The sequence below is a fragment of the Bos mutus genome, chromosome 19, assembly GCF_027580195.1.
Source record: "Bos mutus isolate GX-2022 chromosome 19, NWIPB_WYAK_1.1, whole genome shotgun sequence".
Taxonomy (NCBI): Eukaryota; Metazoa; Chordata; class Mammalia; order Artiodactyla; family Bovidae; genus Bos; species Bos mutus.
Window position 1 is genome coordinate 58833888 of NC_091635.1, and position 19801 is coordinate 58853688.

At 38.6% G+C, this 19801-nt stretch overlaps 2 pseudogenes; both read right to left on the reverse strand.

Moving 5' to 3' along the window:
- Positions 1 to 14527: 14527 nt before the first annotated feature.
- On the reverse strand, positions 14528 to 15272 carry LOC138992043 (endogenous retrovirus group PABLB member 1 Env polyprotein-like; annotated as a pseudogene).
- A 2-nt stretch (positions 15273 to 15274) lies between these two features.
- On the reverse strand, positions 15275 to 15745 carry LOC138983950 (endogenous retrovirus group PABLB member 1 Env polyprotein-like; annotated as a pseudogene).
- Between the last annotated feature and the right edge of the window lie 4056 nt (positions 15746 to 19801).

The window sequence follows — 19801 nt, forward strand, 5'->3', positions numbered from 1 at the left end:
GCAGGAGGAGAAGGGAACAACAGAGGATGTGATGGCTGGATGGCATCACCAATTCAATGGACATGAGTTTGGGTAAACTCTGGGTGTTGGTGATGGACAGAGAGGCCTGGTGGGCTGCGGCTCATGGGGTCATGAGGAGTCGGACACGACTGAACGACTGAACTGGACTGACAGTGGTCAAAAATATTTCCATATATTTATTTGTTTATGTTTAAATTTGACATAAAATCCTCTCATCTTTGTTTGTTTTCTTCTTCATTTAATCCTCATGTTGGTCAGCTGCACCTTCAGTTTCTCTTTTGTGCTTTGTCTCTCCATCTCTGTTACTGTTTCTGTCACTCTGTCTCCTTCTCAGTCACTTTTACTCTCCTCTTCCCTTTTATTTGCTCGTTCTTTCACTTTCATATTAATTCTTTCTCTTAAGTTCATTAGGTTTCCTTGGCATTCATGAATTTATTAAGGATTTGGTAGGGAAAAAAAAAAAAAAACTTTTGGCCTAATTTTTGCTGTCTGTTTTTGTTTCTTTTCTGTCTTATTAACTTCTTTACCTCTAAGTGAGACTGTTCCAAGTTAATTAGACTCTTTTCAAGAGATGATTATATAAATCACTGAAACAGGGCCTATTTTTATAGCAAAAGGGTTCACTAACACATTTACAATTATATTCACATAGAAAAGTTGTGTTTTAAATCTAGTTTTTCTATTTGGCTTGTAATATTTATTTTACTTATATATTTCTTAGTCTCTGTGTCATATATCAAGGTACATATGTGCTTTACTGTTCAATAAGTTTGTAGTTTCACAGGTTTTCTCAAATCTTCTGGAAAGATAAGAGCAAAAATTCAATGGATAAACTATCATTGTTTTTTAGTCATGCAGTCATGTCTGATTCTTTTGTGACTCCATGGACTGTAGCTTGCCAGACTCCTCTGTACATGGGACTTTGCAGGCAAGGATACTTCTCCAGGGTGTCTTCCTGACCCAGGGATCAAATCCACATGTCCCACATTGGCAGGTGGATCTTTACCACTGAGGCCCTAGGAAGCCCAGTAACCTATTATTTAGTCTTTATTTTTGTTTTCCAATTTTGTAGGTTAAAGGGGCATTTGTTTGTTGGAATAATTTGAGTTATGTTGGTTCCTGATGAGTTTGAATGATTTGGTAAGTTTAGTGTCCATTTGCACTTCAACTTTTCATCTTGTCTCCTTATATGGGTACCAAATTTGGCTCTCACTGTTTAAGCATATAGTTTTTTGAAACAGAGATAAGTATCTATTATTCAGTTATTACAAGAACACAATACTATTTTAACACTTTTAGTTAAAATATTTTTAGTTAAGTTTGCTGATTATTTTTCCTACTAAGAAGATAATCAGCAAACTTAACTAAAAATATTTTAGCTAAAAGTGTTTGATCAGCTTTAATTGATTGTTTATCAGACATATCTATATCAAATAGAAAATGAAGAGGGTGCCTATGGGCTTAACATGAGGTTTCATTATTTAATTTAAATATTATATATCCTTATAGAACATTTTAAAGATCAGTATACAGTTTCTGAAATATCAGAATAACCTTTTACCATTAATGTGGACTTGTAAGAACTGATTAGTTCATGCTTGGCTTTTGCTTTGGTAGAAAATATCTTAAAGTTATGAAGGTAAAATTAGAAATAGTTTTTCATTGATTAATAGATGTGTTGTATGTCTTAATGACTTGTTCATTTCAACAAATAATGACCTGATTCTCTTTCACAGAAATTCCTTAGAGTGTTTCTTGTAGTGCATGAATAAATAGTGTTCATTCTTCATGTAGCATAGAATTACAACATGGTGTAAATGAATTTATTGCTAATAATCTGTAACTGCTGCAGTTTCTGTCAGAACAGGGTCAAGATGCGTTTGGCAGAAAAAGCTAATTTCATTTGTGACAATCAGAATGTGAATATATACAAATCTAATCAGAGGGTAAAATACTCTAAAAAACTTTATAAAGCTTTAAGTGATTTATACTGAATTCCATGTTACACACTGAAAGAATCAACATGAGAAACTTCAGTCTACAACTTATGACTTCCGAGGGAAAAAAAAAATTCTAATGAAGCAAAAGGGCAGCAAATTCACCCGTGAGAAATAATTATAGGTTGAAAGACTGTATTTTCAAAAAAATGAAATTTAGAGACACCGATGTATAGATCAGTCTTATGGACTCTGTGGGAGAGGGAGAGGGTGGGGAGATTTGGGAGAATAGCATTGAAACATGTATAATATCATGTATGAAACGAGTCACCAGTCCAGGTTCGATGCACGGTACTGGATGCTTGGGGCTGGTGCACTGGGACGACCCCAGAGGGAGGGTAGGGAGGGAGGAGGGAGGAGGAGGGTTCAGGATGGGGAACGCGGGTATACCTGTGGCGGATTCATTTCGATATTTGGCAAAACTAATACAATATTGTAAAGTTTAAAAATAAAATAAAATTTTAAAAAAAATTAAAAAAAAAGAAATTTGTGAAGAGCTTACTGTTTGTGTTTCTGAAGCTGTTGAAGTTAACTGAAGGTGTGGATTTTTAATATCCAAGAAAAGATAGCAATCAAGAGGAGCATAGTATTCCCCACAAAATTTACGAAAATGCTAGTCAATTTGGAGGTTGAAACTGAATCAGGTTGTGATTTCACAATAAAACCTTGCATTTGAATATTGTCCTTTGAATAAGATTTCAATTTCCAAGTCCATCCTGGGGGATATTTGAATCCAGGATGATCACTTGCTTATTATTAGTATTTCACTAATCAGCATTCATATTGCTTATCATTGATATTCCACTGCCCTAGAAGTTTTATTAAATATTTTACAACAAAAGTTCTTATCTGGGGTCTTTGGGTGGCTATACAGCTTTAGGTGAAGGGCTTCCTAGGTGGCTCAGTGATTAATAATCTACCTTCCAATGCACGATACACAGGAGATATGGGTTCAATCCCTGGATGGGGAAGGTCCCCTGGAGGGGGAAATGGCAACCCACTGCAGTTTTCTTGCCTGGGAAATGCCATGGACAGAGGAGCTTGGCGGGCTACAGTCCATGGGCTCACAAAGAGTCAGACATAACTGAGTATGCATTCATGCACAGCTTTAGGTGATCCATAGACATGCTGGATGTTTATATGAATTGTGCGTGTGTGTGTGTGTGAGCATGTGAAGGTGAATATATCTGTGCTCAAATACCCAGAAAGACTCATGGCTCTCATGTGTTTTTTCAATGTGGTTATAATCATCAAAACACAAGAAATATATCCATGTTGAAAACTATTTATCTTAATCTTTAACAAAATCAATCTATAAAAATTATTTCATTATCAAAGGATATTCACATACAATAGTTCTAATACTTCTTATAATTTTCTTGTAGAGATATTCTCATTTATATTAAATACCTAGAAGAAGACATGCTAATAAATGAAAAAAACTAATTTCTCATGAAAGCATTTTTTTTTTTTTTGCTCTATGGAAGAAAGGCGTTATAAAAATGAATCTGTTTTTCTCTATATATGTCTGTGTGTGCATGTATGTTTTTGGCTGTGTGTGTGTGTGTTACTACTATTAGGAATAATCCTAGCTTGGTAATTATGAGAGGAGAGATTACGCTAACTATGAATATGAAAATTGAGTCTCTCAATGTCAGTTAAGAGCTACTCTCATCTCCTTTGCATCCACTGCCTGTCATTGCTGTCTATTTGTTTAATATTCTATATAATATATAAAATTTGTAGATACATATATGTTATATAAAAATATTTGTCATAGTTACCTGATTTTCTGTATTATAGGGATTTATTTCTTTGGGATAAAAGTCTTTCATATGATATGTTTACCTATGTTAGCTGCTATATACATGGTGGTCTTTCTAAGGTAGATTGTTAAAAGATAAGGAAAATTACTTATTTTTAAATCTTAAAATACATTTGAGATACTATTTCTAAGATTTTAGGAAATGCAGACATACTTTATTATGATAATCTCCATGATATGCTTAAAATAAAAATGAGCACTTCTATATACTTATAATTCTAATGCTTCACAAATATTATTTACATTTATGAATTTCCTAGGCCCTGGGACCAAAAATTTAAATGTGTTTCAGGTATTCATATGGAAATAACATCATGAGTTTGTGATACAAAAAAAGTTTAATACAATAAAGTTTATAGAATGTCTCAGTAACATTTTGCATTACTAAAGGCAACTGATTTTCCTTTGTCTAAAAGACATTTGTCAAATTTCCAACAATATTCTTTAAACACTAGAGATGTGTGTAGCTTATATACTAGAATCTACCATTCTCTATTCAACTATAATGAAAGATGAATTCTTTACTTCATTCGTTCAGCTTTCAGTAGAATTGGGAATATGATTTGGAGTTTCTGATTCCTTAAATTTATTCTGTAAAGTCACATCATAGTTTTACAGAGACCAATAAATTGGCTACATTTTACTCCATGGCATTTATTAAATTTAAATAGAAAAGCAACAGCTGTCTAATAAGCCATTGCTTATTTAAACCAGGTGATAACAATAGCATTAATAATAATAATAGAGATAATCTATAAAGTTAATTCCACATACCAGGATTTTTCTTAACTTTCATACATACATATTAACTCATACATATTATGTATTCATTTCATACATATTATGAGTTTCATACATATTAACTCATTTACTCATCATGATATCATTGTAGGTAGAGCCATTTTATATATAAGAAACCTGAGACAAAGAAAAGTTAAATAATGCCTAAGTTCATGCTACTGGAGAATGGAGCAGCTAATGATTCAATTCCAGGTTCTCTTGATTGAGTATTCATTTTCTAATCACTGTGTTAAGCTGACTCCAAGAATCTCACAGTGTCTCAGGAACTTACACTTTCTTAAGGGCAGAAAAATACACATCCTAAGTTTGATGTGTTCTTATAAGATGACTGTCTTAATAAATGCAGAGGAAAGAAAGACAGCATTTTTCTGGGAGGTGAGTGCAAAAGCCTTTATAGCTTTTTGTTAGACCTTGAAAAAAATAAGTTGGATTTCAAAAGACAACAGCAAGAAGGGTAAAGATAATATTAGCCAAAATGGGAGATTCAGACACTCATGAAATGTTAAATGTTATTATATCCTGGAGGGTGTTTTAATTATTCAAAGTAAAAATAATAACATGTGTGTTGCTCAGTTGCTTCAGTCAGTCCTGTCTGACTCTTTGTGACCCTATGGACTGTAGCCCACCAGGCTCCTCAGTCCATAGGATTCTCCAGGCAAGAATACTGGGGTGAGTTGCCATGCCCTCTTCCAGGGGATCTTCCCAACCCAGGGATTGAACCTGAGTCTTCTGCATCTCTTGGATTGCAGGCAGATTCTTTAATGCTGAGTTACTAGGGAAACCTGAAAAACAATACATACACTCATATAATGAGTTAATACTCTTTCACCGTTAATGTTTTAAGTTTCTTGCTTATATTTCCACCATGTTGTTAAACAACATTTAAAAAAATAAAAATAAAAATTTTAAAAGTTTTATAAAAGATTTAGCCTTAAAGAAAAATTGTGAAGACAGAGAGTTCCCATATAACTATATCCAGTTTCCACTATTATCAGTATCTTACATAAGTATGCATTTGTTCCAATTAATGAACCTATTTTGATACATTATCTTTGGTAAATCCATGCATTAATAATATTTTATTAGCATTAATCTAATGCCACCTTATTTAACTTATATGCAGAGTACATCATGAAAAATGCTGGACTGGAAGAAACACAAGCTGGAATCAAGATTGATGGGAGAAATATCAATAACCTCAGATATGCAGATGACACCACCCTTATGGCAGAAAGTGAAGAGGAACTAAAAAGCCTCTTGATGAAAGTGAAAGTAGAGAGTGAAAAAGTTGGCTTAAAGCTCAACACTCAGAAAACAAAGATCATGGCATCTGGTCCCATCACTTCATGGGAAATAGATGGGGAAACAGTGGAAATAGTGTCAGACTTCATTTTTTGGAGGGCTCCAAAATCACTGCAGATGGTGACTGCAGCCATGAAATTAAAAGGCGCTTACTCTTTGGAAGGAAAGTTATGACTAACCTAGATAGCATATTCAAAAGCAGAGACATTACTTTGCCAACAAAGGTTCGTCTAGTCAAGGCTATGGTTTTTCCTGTGGTCATGTATGGATACAAGAGTTGGACTGTGAAGAAGGCTGAACGCCGAAGAATTGATGCTTTTGAACTGTGGTGTTGGAGAAGAGTCTTGAGAGTCCCTTGGACTGCAAGGAGATCCAACCAGTCCATTCTGAAGGAGATCAGCCTTGGGATTTCTTTGGAGGGAACGATGCTGAAGCTGAAACTCCAGTATTTGGGCCACCTCATGCAAAGAGTTGGCTCATTGGAAAAGACTCTGATGCTGGGAGGGATTGGGGGCAAGAGGAGAAGGGGACGACAGAGGATGAGATGGCTGGATGGCATCAGTGACTCGATGGACGTGAGTCTGGGTGAACTCCGGGAGTTGGTGATGGACAGGGAGGCCTGGCATGCTGCGATTCATGGGGTCGCAAAGAGTCAGACACGACTGAGTGACTGATCTGATCTGATCTGAATGTTCATTTCAGTCCCAGAGTCCCATCCAGAATATCACATTAAATTTAGTCATCATATGTTTTTGGCTTCTCTTAACTATGACAAATTCTCCATATTTTCCTTGATTTTGATTATCTCAACAGTTGGGAAAAGCACTAGTCAGATATTTTATAGGCTGTCTTTTGATTGAAATCTTCTTAGTTTTCTCTCATTATTAGGTTAGACTTACTTGTTTAAGGGAGGAAGACTACAAAGGTAAAATGCCATTTTCATCACATCATATCAAGGATACATACTATTAATATGGCTCATAACTGTTGATATTAACCTTAATCACCTTGCTGAGGTGATGTTTGTCAGAGCTCTCAACTATACACTTACTCGTTTTCCCATACTGAATTTTTTGGAAATAGCCTACTGCACTTTGGAAGAAAGTCATTGTGTACCATCTACATCAAGCATGGATGTCCAAGTCACACCTTCTTGACAGTGGACTATCTAAATTAATTTGAAATTCTGCATTTGAGATTTGCCCATTCTCTCTAACATATTAATTTATTCAGTTATTTACTTATAACAGTGTGGACTCTAGAATATTTATTTTATACTTTGGATTATAACACAATGAAATTTCATGCATTTTATTATTCATATATTCTCAGATTTGGTCATTGAGAGCTTTATCCGTTGCCTCCTGACCCCACTATTACATATTCGTCTTGTTGTGTTGTGCCCCCCCCGGCCCCCGCCCCCCCCCCCACCTTGGTTGTTGGCTTCATCATTTTGTATTGTTTTTGTTTGTTAAGTGCTTTTCTTACTTTTGGGCACTACTAGATGCTCCAGGCTCATCTTGTATGTTTTCTGACCCAGTCCAAAAACCGTCCAATTATTCCAATGATCTGTGGTTAAATTTTTTTGGGAATAAATTGAGAAATCAAGATTTGAGAGTCAGGTGTGCCTATTCCTACTAGAGTGTTGTGGCTTCTATGTCCTCTCAACTGGCATTACAAGGAAATATGTGTATATTAACTAACATATGTCATAGTTAAAAATATTTCTGTATGCAACCATCTATACTTATATTAAGCTAATATAACTTCAGTTCAGTTCAGTTCAGTTCAGTCTCTCAGTCGTGTCTGACTCTTTGAGACCCCATGAATCGCAGCACACCAGGCCTCCCTGTCCATCACCAACTCCCGGAGTTCACCCAGACTCACGTCCATAGAGTCAGTGATGCCATTCAGCCATCTCGTCCTCTGTCGTCCCCTTCTCCTCTTGCCCCAGTCCCTCCCAGCATCAGAGTCTTTTCAATGAGTCAACTCTTTGCATGAGGTGGCCAAAGTACTGGAGTTTCAGCTTCAGCATCATTCCTTCCAAAGAAATCCCAGGACTGATCACCTTCAGAGTGGACTGGTTGGATCTCCTTGCAGTCCAAGGGATTCTCAAGAGTCTTCTCCAACATCACAGTTCAAAAGCATCAGTTCTTCAGCACTCAGCCTTCTTCACAGTCCAACTCTTGTATCCATACATGACCACAGGAAAAACCATAGCCTTGACTAGACGAACCTTTGTTGGCAAAGTAATGTCTCTGCTTTTGAATATGCTACCTAGGTTGGTCATAGCTTTCCTTCCAAGGAGTAAGTGTCTTTTAATTTCATGGCTGCAGTCACCATCTGCAGTGATTTTGGAGCCCCCCAAAAAATGAAGTCTGACACTATTTCCCCTGTTTCTCCATCTATTTGCCATGAAGTGATGGGACCGGATGCCATGATCTTCATTTTCTGAATGTTGAGCTTTAAGCCAACTTTTTCACTCTCCACCTTCACTTTCATCAAGAGGCTTTTTAGTTCCTCTTCACTTTCTGCCATAAGGCTGGTGTCATCTGCATATCTGAGTTTATTGATATTTCTCCCAGCAGTCTTGATTCCAGCTTGTGTTTCTTCCAGCCCAGCATTTTTCATGATGTACTCTGCATATAAGTTAAATAAGCAGGGTGACAATATACAGCCTTGACATACTCCTTTTCCTATTTGGAATCAGTCTGTTGTTCCATGTCCAGTTCTAACTGTTGCTTCCTGACCTGCATACAAATTTCTCCAGAGGCAGATCAGGTGGTCTGGTATTCCCATCTCTTTCAGAATTATCCACAGTTTGTTGTGATCCACACAGTCAAAGGCTTTGGCATAGTCAATAAAGCAGAAATAGATGTTTTCATGAAACTCTCTTGCTTTTTCAATGATCCAGTGGATGTTGGCAATTTGATCTCTGGTTCCTCTACCTTTTCTAAAACCAGCTTGAACATCAGGAAGTTCACGGTTCACATACTGCTGAAGCCTGGCTTGGAGAATTTTGAGCATTACTTTACTAGCGTGTGAGATGAGTGCAATTGTGTGGTAGTTTGAGCATTCTTTGGATTTGCCTTTCTTTGGGATTGGAATGAAAACTGACCTTTTCCAGTCCTGTGGTCACTGCTGAGTTTTCCAAATTTGCTGGCATATTGAGTGCAGCACTTTCACAGCATCATCTTTCAGACATCCCCAACTCTAATCTATTAACATATGGATCAGTTTAACCTCCTCCCCTTGCTGATGTACAATGTCCTACTCCAAAATTGAGAAGCCTGGCTCCCACAATCCACAACTTATTTACATAATTATTCCACTGCAGTGTATGTGTGTAGTGCTATCAGAATTGTTAACCCATAACTTCATTGAGAATAATTCTATCAAATAACATGCAGTGCTGTGAACAATCTCATATACCTTTAATATTATAAACTCTACTCATTTCCTGGTACTTAGGTCAGCATTATTTTCCCCACCCCTTTAATTATTTCCTGAATGTGTAATATAGTTCAATTGATTTATCACACTGTATGTTCCATCCAGAAATCCTTAGGCCTTCAAAATAATTTGTAATTTGCATATATTAAGATTCACTGTTTGTGAGTCTTCCCTGGTGGTTCAGTGGTAAATAATCCACCTGTCAATGCAGGTGACCTGGGGTTTGATCCTTGGGTCACAAAGATCACTGGAGGAGGAAATGGCAACCCACTCCACCATTTTTGCCTGGAGAATCCCATGCACAAAGGAGCCTAGTGAGCTACAGTTCACAGAATTGAAAAGAGTCAGGCACAATTTAGCAACTGAACATGCGTGAATGCATTTTGTGGTATAAGTTTTATGGATCTTCAACAAATACATAATGTTTTGTATCCACACTTCAATATCATATAGTCATTTTACAACCCTAAAATGTTACCTGTGTTTTAGCTATCCAATTGTCCACCCATCCCTAAGCTAGTGGCAACATTACCAGTTGTAGTGCATTGAATGTAACAGTATTTGCAAAAATGGTCTTTAATGTAATTAAGTTAAAGATTAGGAGAATGTCCTGAATGACTCAGATGAGTATTAATTCAATGACTAATGGACTTATAAGAAACAAACAGCAGGAAGACAAACAGTTAAGAAGAAAAACCCATGTGAGGGTTTTTCTCTTTTGAGGCAGAAAGAGGAGTTATGTGTCTACCAGCTAGGGAATGTCTGGGTCCAGATGCTTCCAGATGTTGGAAAATGCAAGGAACCTAATATCTTTGGAGGGAGTATAACCCTGCCAAAACCTTTATTTCAGATGTACAGTTTCCAGAACTATGATATAATAAATTTCTATTGTGTTAAGCCACCAATTTTGTAGTATTTGCTATGGCAGCCATAAGAAACTAATATAGCATAACTGTAACTTTGCCTTTTCCAGAATATCTTATAATTGGACTCATGTATATAGTATGCAGTTTTTATAGACTGAGTTCTTTCACTTAGCAGTAAGCATTTGAGAAAATTCATTATATTTTCATTGCTTAATAATTCCTATTTTGATGAATAGAATTTTATTATAGGACTGTTCTTGATTGTTTATCCATTTACTTGTTCAAGGATATGTCGTCTTGTTTATTGTTGCTTTTTTTTAAATTATGAATAAAGTTGCCATAAACATTCATGTGCAGCTTTTTGTGTGGATGTAAGTTTTCAAATTAGCTGGGTTAATACCTAGGAGTTTGATTGCTGGATCATGTGCCAAGACTATAGAAAGTTCAAAAGTAGAAGTGGCATTTTGCATTCTTACTAGCAATGAATTAAAGTCTCAATTTTTCTGTATTTTTATTGGGAACTGGTCAACTTTGGGATGTTTACTGTTTTAAGAAATGCATGGTATTATCTTAGGGTTTTAATCTGAAATTCCCTTAAAACAGATGGTGCTAATTGTCTTTTATATGTTCATTTGAAAGTAGTGTATCTTTTTTGATAACATATCTGTTCACATTTTCTTTGCCTAGTTTAACTATTTTTTGTGTGAAACTTTAACAGTTCTTTGTCTATTTTAAAAAGAAGTCATTTATTAAATGTATTTGTCACATATTTTCCCCTAGTATGTGGCTTGCCCTTTCATTCTCTTAATAGTGTCCTTTTAAGAAGAGAATTTTTAAAATTTTAATAAATTTGAACTTATTTTTATGACACTAATGTTTTATATATAAAAAGCCCATCAGCAATTCCAATGCCATAATTTTCTTCCATGTTATCTTCTATACATTTTATACTTTTATATCTTATAGCTAAGTTTACTATCTATTTTTAGTATTTTTTGTGAAAATTAAAAGGTTTATGTGTAGGTTTATCTATCCACGGATTTTGCATATTGACATCCAATTTTTCTAGCAATAAATTGATTATCCATTATCCATTGAACATCTTTGATCCCTTGTCAAACTTGACTATATATGAGTGTCTATTACTGGGTTCTCTATTCTGTTAAAACGATCTGTGTGTTTATTTTAGTACCAGTACTACAGTGTCTTGGTTAATATAATTCTGTCTCAAACCTTGAAATTCTGCAGTGGAAGACCTCTCACTTTTTATTCTTCAGTGCTGTGTTTTTTACTCAAGGACTTTTGCCTTTCCTATAATCTTCAGAATAAGTTTGTCAGTTTCTACAAAATAGCTTGTGATTTTGATTGGTATTTTATTATTTATATGTCAAAATGAGAAGACTTAACATCTTAAAAAAGCTAAATAGTGTATATTTTTTGAAAAAAAAAAAATGGTCTCAGAGAAGTGTAGGTTATTTAGTGAGTTCTCATTTTTAATAAATGCCAGGACTTAGATTTGTTCCTTTTAACAGACCAGTCCTCAAACATAAAATTTTAAAACTATTATTACATTCCTCTAATAATAGCAGTAATCACAGTACATATGTTATTTTAGATGGCTTATAAATTTTTCAAGTATATGATTATCTGTTTTATTTTTGTTTCTCCAACATTTAGTCAAGTATGTCAAACACTGCAGATTTAACTTTTTTTGTTTGTTTGTTTGTTTTTCACTTCTATCAACCCTGCTCTGGACAACACATCACCTGAATGAAAGTCTCAGGGAGGAACTCATCTTCTACTGTCGTTCTCAATCTAGCTTTAGCTAGTTTGATCATTAACATAAATATAATAAAAGAAGATCAACGAAATATCAATAACCTCAGATATGCAGATGACACCACCCTTATGGCAGAAAGTGAAGAGGAACTAAAAAGCCTCTTGATGAAGGTGAAAGAGGAGAGTGAAAAAGTTGGCTTAAAGCTCAACATTCAGAAAACGAAGATCACGACATCTGGTCCAGTCACTTCATGGCAAATAGATGGGGAAACAGTGGAAACAGTGACTGAATTTATTTTTCTGGGCTCTGAAATGACTGCAGATGGTGATTGCAGCCATGAAATTAAAAGACGCTTACTCCTTGGAAGAAAAGTTATGACCAACCTAGACAGCATATTAAAAAGCAGAGATATTACTTTGCCAACCAAGATCCATCTAGTCAAGGCTATGGTTTTTCCAGTGGTCATGTATGGATGGGAGAGTTGGGCTATAAAGAAAACTGAGCGCCAAAGAATTGATGCTTTTGAACTGTGGTGTTGGCGAAGACTCTTGAGAGTCCTACCAGTCCATCCTAAAGGAGATCAGTCCTGGGTGTTCATTGGAAGGACTGATGTTGAAGTTCCAGTACTTTGGCCACCTGATGCAAAAAGCAGACTCATTTGAAAAGACCCTGGTGGTCGGAAAGATTGAGGGTGAGAGTAGAAGGGGACGACAGAGGATGAGATGGTTGGATCGCATCACCAACTCAATGGACATGAGTTTGGGTAAACTCTGGGTGTTGTTGATGGACAGGGAGGCCTGGCATCCTGTGGTTCATGGGGTCTCAAAGAGTCAGACACGGCTGTGCAACTGGACTGAACTGAACATATATATATATATATATACACATACATAATTTAGAAAGACAGTAATGATGATCCTACATGATGAGGGGCAGTAAAAGAGACACAGATGTAAATGGGAGAAGGAAAGGGTGGGATGATTTGAGAGAACAGCATTTAAACATGTATATTATCATATGTAAAATAGATGACCAGTGTGAGTTAGATTCATGAAGCAGGGCACCCAAAGCCAGTGCTCTGGGACAACCCAGACAGATAGAGTGGAGAGGGATGTGGTTGGGGTGTTCAGGATAAGGGGACATGGCTGATTCATGTCAATGTGTGGCAAAAACCATCACGATATTGTAAAATAATTTTCCTCTAATTAAAATAAATGAATTAATTTAAAAAGATAATATAATAATGAAGATAATGGGGAAACATCTTTTTACTTCTCTGCTCAAATCTCCCCAGAGTGTTCTGTTGAAATTAAATTAAATCCAAATATGCACCATGGCTTACAAGGTCCTGTACAAACTGACTGTTACCTCTCTGATCTCACATGGAAATCATATTCATCTTCTTAATTGGGCTTGAGTCATATAAAACTTCTTTCGGCTTTTGACATTGTTAAATTCATCCTTCAAAAAACTTTTACATTAACTATTCCTTCAGCTTGATATTTTCCCCCTAAATGTACAAAGGAGGCTCCTTGTCATGAAGATCTCAGTTCAAACATCATTTCCTCTGAAAGGCCTATCTAACCAACTTACCTAAAGCAACTGACCAACCTTTTATTGCCCTGACACCAGAAATTCTAATCTAGTGAATTTTAACATTGTTTGGCCTTCATAGCACCTGTGATTATCTGAAATTTGCTCATTTCATTCTTTCATTTTTTATTAATTGTCCTATGATCAACTTTAAGGTTGATGAGGAAAGGATCGGTCTAACAGGTCCAGCACTCATTAAATGTGTTTTGAGTGAGCAAATGGGAAAATAACTAATAAACAGAAATTATTTATTGACTTTGAATATATTAGTTGTTAATCTAATACTATTTTGATTACTACTCAATTGTATACTTATTATATAAATAATGCACATTATGCTAAATTTACTAAATATTTTCTGCATCAAGCTTTGTGTCAGGGCTATTAATAGATGCAACAGGAATCTTTCTTTTCTTTTCTTTTAATTTTATAAGCTTGGCTGGCACAGCCTGTCCTCAAATGTTGGTGCTGCCTAATTTGGTCCATTACCCTTCTCTTTTTCACCCCATCTTTACATAAACCAAGAAAAATACAGTCCCAATAACCCCATCATTCAAGTGCCATGTGCTCATGTGCTCAAACAGTCAAACAATTAGCCAATAATCAATAAGCCCAAGGTTACACTCTGATAGGTACAGAAAAATTTATGGCCTGTCTGGAGGAAGGGGTGATCAGTGTATGTTTTCTCTTAGGTGATGAGTAATCTAGATACGATCTTCAAGTCTCCCCTGTTTGGAGAGGGTCTTATCCTTCTGTTGTTATTTTCATAGGTACTAAACACAGAGTTCAGAGTCCATTGGAAAGGTGGCTGAACATGATCAGCATGAATAGGCTTAAGATGGAGTCCAGGCCCTATGAATTCTTTTTTCATTCCCCCCTCTTGATGTTCTTAGTTTCTGTAATGAGCATCATTCATTGAGATATATTGTACCCTAGCCCTCCGGCCACCCACATGAGAGAATGCTATCAACCTCTGGATTATAAGATTTACAAGACATTGTAAGAAGCAGGGCCTGAAAAGCAGTATGATTAGAATGATTATGACAACAGTAACAATAGTTTTCCACCAGTCTCTGTACTCAGGACAGGAGCAAAGTCCAAAAGGGAATATTTTTATCAGACATGGCTTTCAACTGATTTTGTATATCTTCCAAGGCAGAAGATACATTTTCAGACATGTCAGGCATGTGTACTCCACATTCAACTTTAATTATGGCCCAAGTCCCACCCTGGGCTGTTGTGAGTATGTCTAATATCATCTTATTTTGAATTACTGCCTTCCTCATCTGAATTTGTTCTTTGTTCAAGGCTTGAATGGCTTTGGTACTGTCTAAGAGGGCCTGTTTAGTGAAATTAGTTAAGGTCTCTACCTTAGCCATGATATCCATTGTCTCTATAGAGGGTACAAACAAGGTAGCAAGATAGTCATACCATTGGAACATGGATCGTGTCCATCTTGTATGCAGATAAGGCAGGTTTGCTGGATGTTGGTGTAGGCTAGGCTTAATACTGTCATGGGTGAAAGCAAATCCTAGTGTGCAATGCCGTACTCAGCTAACTGATAACCATGGCCATAAGTTAACCCCACAGAACCACTGGGTCCTGTTTGGGGCTACCCAACGGATTTCAGGATTATATTTTCAGTCTGGTAGTATTGTTCAAGGTACCAGGAGGCCTGTCTATCTTTTGTAAGGGAGCCCCTCTCCTTTTTATTTTTTATATATGAGGTATAAGCCCTTGTTACCTCCATAAGACTAGTGTTCATGTTAAATGTAACCCTATGTCCCCAGCCCACTGATGGCTTTTTCTTACACCAGGAGAGCAAAGAAAGGTTATGATTGGTGAGAGAAAGGAAAATTCCTTTCTGTTGTTTCAAGAAGGAGCACAGTGGTATAAAGTCTCCATAACAAAGTGGAGATACCCACCATGGGAGTCCGTCCATTACTGACAGGGGCATAGCCTCACATACCCAACAGTTGGAGGAGTTTTGGAAGTCCACGTAAGAATGTGCCCATGAGATGAAGACGTTGTCCTGTGCAGGAACAGTGGTCAGGCTCAGAATTGTGTTGGTGAGGCCGAGTAGCAGGAATCATTTACCCCACTCCATCTTAGGGAGGGCTCGTCTGGGACCTCGTTTTTTTCTTCTTTAGAATCATCCTGGTTTCCCATGGATTGGTGGGGTCCTTCTGGGTGGTCAACTTGGCGTCTTCTGGGTCAGCGTGGTATGCCTTCTTCGCTCTGGTGTGATGGATCCAAAGGGACCCACAGCAACTTTGGTAAGGGTGGTGAAAACAACAGTACATGGACCTTTCTATCTGGGGGCTAGTGTATCATGTTTCCAGTCTTTCACCCATACCTGGTCCCCTGGTATAAACTCATGCATTTGCTCCCCCAAGGGGAACAGTATTTTTTCTTGTACAAATCTAGTTACTTGATTAATTACCTTACCTAGTTGTTCTATCTGCTGTGATATCCCATCTCCTCTTACCTGAAGTATATCAGTTGTTACTTGTCTTATTATGGGCGGAGGCCTCCCATATACAATTTCATAGGGAGAGTAGCTGTGGGACTGTGGGGTCATCCTGAGTTTGAGCAAGGCCATGGGAAGTAAATTCACCCAGGAACAGCAAGTCTCTATAATCTATTTAGAAAGTGTCTCCTTTGGTGTCTGGTTAGTTCGTTCTACCATTTAAGAGCTCTGAGGCCAGTAGGCAGTGTGTAACTTTCCTTTTATATTCATGGCTTTACTTACTTGTTGTATCAGATCCGATATGATCCTATGCTGGTGGGGAATCCAAATAGAGGAACTATTTCCCTAAGCAGGCACCGAGTCACTTCTGATGTTGTTTTGTTTCGGGTGGGGAAAGCCTCCACCCATCCTGAGAATGTACATACCAAGACCAACAGGTAACGAAAACGGCGATAAGGTTTCATCTCAGTGAAGTCCACTTCCAGAAGTTAGAAGGGAAGGGTACCTTTCAGTTGGATACCTGGGGGTTTTGGTCTGTACCCTGGAGCGGGGTTAATCTCAGAGCAGACGTTGTAATTTTGGGATTCCGTTCTACATAGAGAAGAGAGTCGAGGAACCAGAAAGTACCTTCGGATCAATTTTTTTCAATTTGTCATGTCCTAGGTGAGTCATATGATGAGCTTGGCTCACCAGAGAGGGGGCCATCTCTTCGGGCACTAGTAGCTTACCAGCTGGTAGCTCCCACCATCTTTTTTCTGTTTTAGTGGCTCCCTCTACTTCAGCTAGTTGGTTTTGAGCCTCAGTGTATGTTGGGGAGTCTAGGGCCAGCTTGGGTAGCTCAGCTAGGACAAATGTTTTCACGGGGATTTTCCTTTTTGTCCTCAGCTATCCACCTGGGGGTCTCGTCAGCCAGCCTATTTTCTCGAGCCTGTGGGGTGTCTTCCTTCTGGTGTCCATGGCAGTGCATGACTGCTACCTCTGTGGGACTCCAGACACCGTCTAGCAGTCACCATCTCTTCCTTACTCTTAATGTCCTTTCCATTGGCCGTTAGGCCTCTCTCTCGATATGAGTGAGTGAGTGAAGTCGCTCAGTCTTGTCTGACTCTTTGCGACCCCATGGACTGAAGTCTATCAGGCTCCTCCCTCCACAGGATTTTCCAGGCAATAGTACTGGAGTGGGTTGCCATTTCCTTCTCCAGGGTATCTTCCTGACCCAGCGATCGGACCCAGATCTCCCTCATTGTAGGCAGACGCTTTACCATCCAAGCCACCAGGGAAGTCCTCTCGGTATAGTGCCCCATGCACTTGGAGTGTAGTGAAAGCATACTGGGAGTCAGTATAGACGTTCACTCTCTTTCCCTTTGACAATTGCAGTGCCCGGACTAAGGCCCATAACTCTGCTCGTTGGGCTGACCAGTGCTGTGGTAAGGAGCTGGCATCAATAATAGTCCTCTCTGTGACTACAGAATAGCCTGGCAGTCACTGTCCTAGCTTTACCAGTCTGGTGCCATCAGTATACAGAGTCCAGTCAGGATTTGAAATTGGCCTGTCTCGGAGGTTTGGATGGCTAGCATAGACCTCCTCTAAGATTTTCTTGCAATTGTGGGTAGATCAACCTTCTCCTGGTGGGAGAAGCTTTGCTGCATTTAAACCCTCTCAAGGCTTGACACAGAGGTTGGGGTTTTCACATAGCAGTCCCTGGTATTGAATAATCTGGGAATTTGACAGCCATTTGTGGGGCTCTCCTTGAAGGAGGGTGTTAACTTCATGTGGGACCTTTATGATTAGATCCTGGCCGAAAGTCAGTTTTATGGCTTCATGTACCAGTAAGGCAACTGCAGCCACTACCCACAGACAGCTAGGCCACCCAGTGGCAACATTATCAAGTTGCTTTGAAAGGTAAGCTATTGGCCTGTCCCACGTTCTCAAGGTTTGAGTCAAAACCCCATGACTGTTTTATCTTTCTCAGTCACATATAAGGTAAATAGTTTGGTGAGGTCTGGTAATCCCAAGGCAGGGGTGGAGGTGATTATTAGTCTTAGCTCCTCAAAGGCTTTCTGCTGTTTCTCAGTCTAATTTACTAGATATTCTTCAGGCCCCATCAGGAGCTCAAATAGGGCTGGGGCTATTTGAGAATACCTTGGAATCCAAATTCTGCAAAATCCCATGGCCCCTAGGAACTGCCTGACTTGTCACTGAGTCTTAGGCGTGGGGAGTCTCAGAATTACATTTTTTTTTTTTTTTTTTAGATTGGTCAAGCAACCTTGTGTCTTCCCTTAAGACAAACCCCAAATACCCTAGCTCCTTCTTGCAGATTTGTGCTTTTTTCCTCGGCACTCGGTATCGCACCTCTGCCAACAATTGGAGGAGCATTCAGGTTCCTTCCCAGCATTTTTTCCAGGTCCCAGCAGCCAGCAACAGGTCATCCACATATTGCAGGAGCCAACATCCATAACTTTCAGGCTGGAAAGTTTCTAGGTCCGAGGCCAAGGCTTTTTGAAGATGGCTGGGGCATTCTTGAACCCTTGTGAGAGGCAGGTCCAACTGAGCTGCTGCTTATTGTCTCCAGTTGGGTCCTCCCATTCAAAGGCAAAGATGGGTTGTGACGCAGGTGCTAGGCATATACAGAAAAAGGCATCTTTGAGGTCCAAGCAAATATAGATCCTTGTTTTAGGTGGGAGGAGGCTAAGTAAGGTATAGGGGTTTGGGGCAGTCAGGTGCAGAGTTACAGTGGCCTGATTGGCCAATCTGAGATCCTGTATGGGCCTATAGTCTTGTCTTCCTTTCTTTGTTGCTGGTGAGATTGGTGTGTTCCAGGCTGATTGACATTTTACCAGGATGCTTGCCTGCTTTAGCCTACTGATATGAGGCAGAATCCCAATTTGGGCTTCTATGGGTATTGGGTATTGATGCTTTCTCACTGGGGTGGCTCCTGATTTGAGTTCTATTATTACAGGGGCTTGTTGTCTGGCTAGCCTGGGGGTGGGGGTGGGGGTTGGTTATCTTCAGCCAAGACCTCAGGGAACAGCTGAGTTAGCTTTTTCTCCAATTCTGTTGCCTTGTCTTGTCTATCTCCAGGATAGGAGATCCAACCAGTCCATTCTGAAGGAGATCAGCCCTGGGATTTCTTTGGAAGGAATGATGCTAAAGCTGAAATTCCAGTAGTTTGGCCACCTCATGCGAAGAGTTGACTCATTGGAAAAGACTCTGATGCTGGGAGGGATTGGGGGCAGGAGGAGAAGGGGACGACAGAGGATGAGATGGCTGGATGGCATCACTGACTCGATGGATGTGAGTCTGAGTGAACTCCAGGAGTCTGTGATGGACAGGGAGGCCTGGAGTGCTGCGATTCATGGGGTCACAAAGAGTCGGACACAACTGAGTGACTGATCTGATCTGATCTGATCTGATAGCAAGAGAGACAACCATTATAATTTGCATTTGTAAACACTCACAGATAGGTAACAAATGAGAAAGGCTTTACAGTGAAGAAATGGGAGGATTTAGGTGTGCTATAATTAGAAGTCACTGGCATGGGGACACTGGAGGCATTACAGACAAGAAATGGGAGAATCCTATGTGATTGTATTGAGTACTCTGGATTTCGTTAACTGGTCCTGAGCTGGAAACAGGGACAACAGTAGGAAAGCTGAGAGATCCTGACTGTTCTTGGCAGGATAAAAGAAGGTTTAG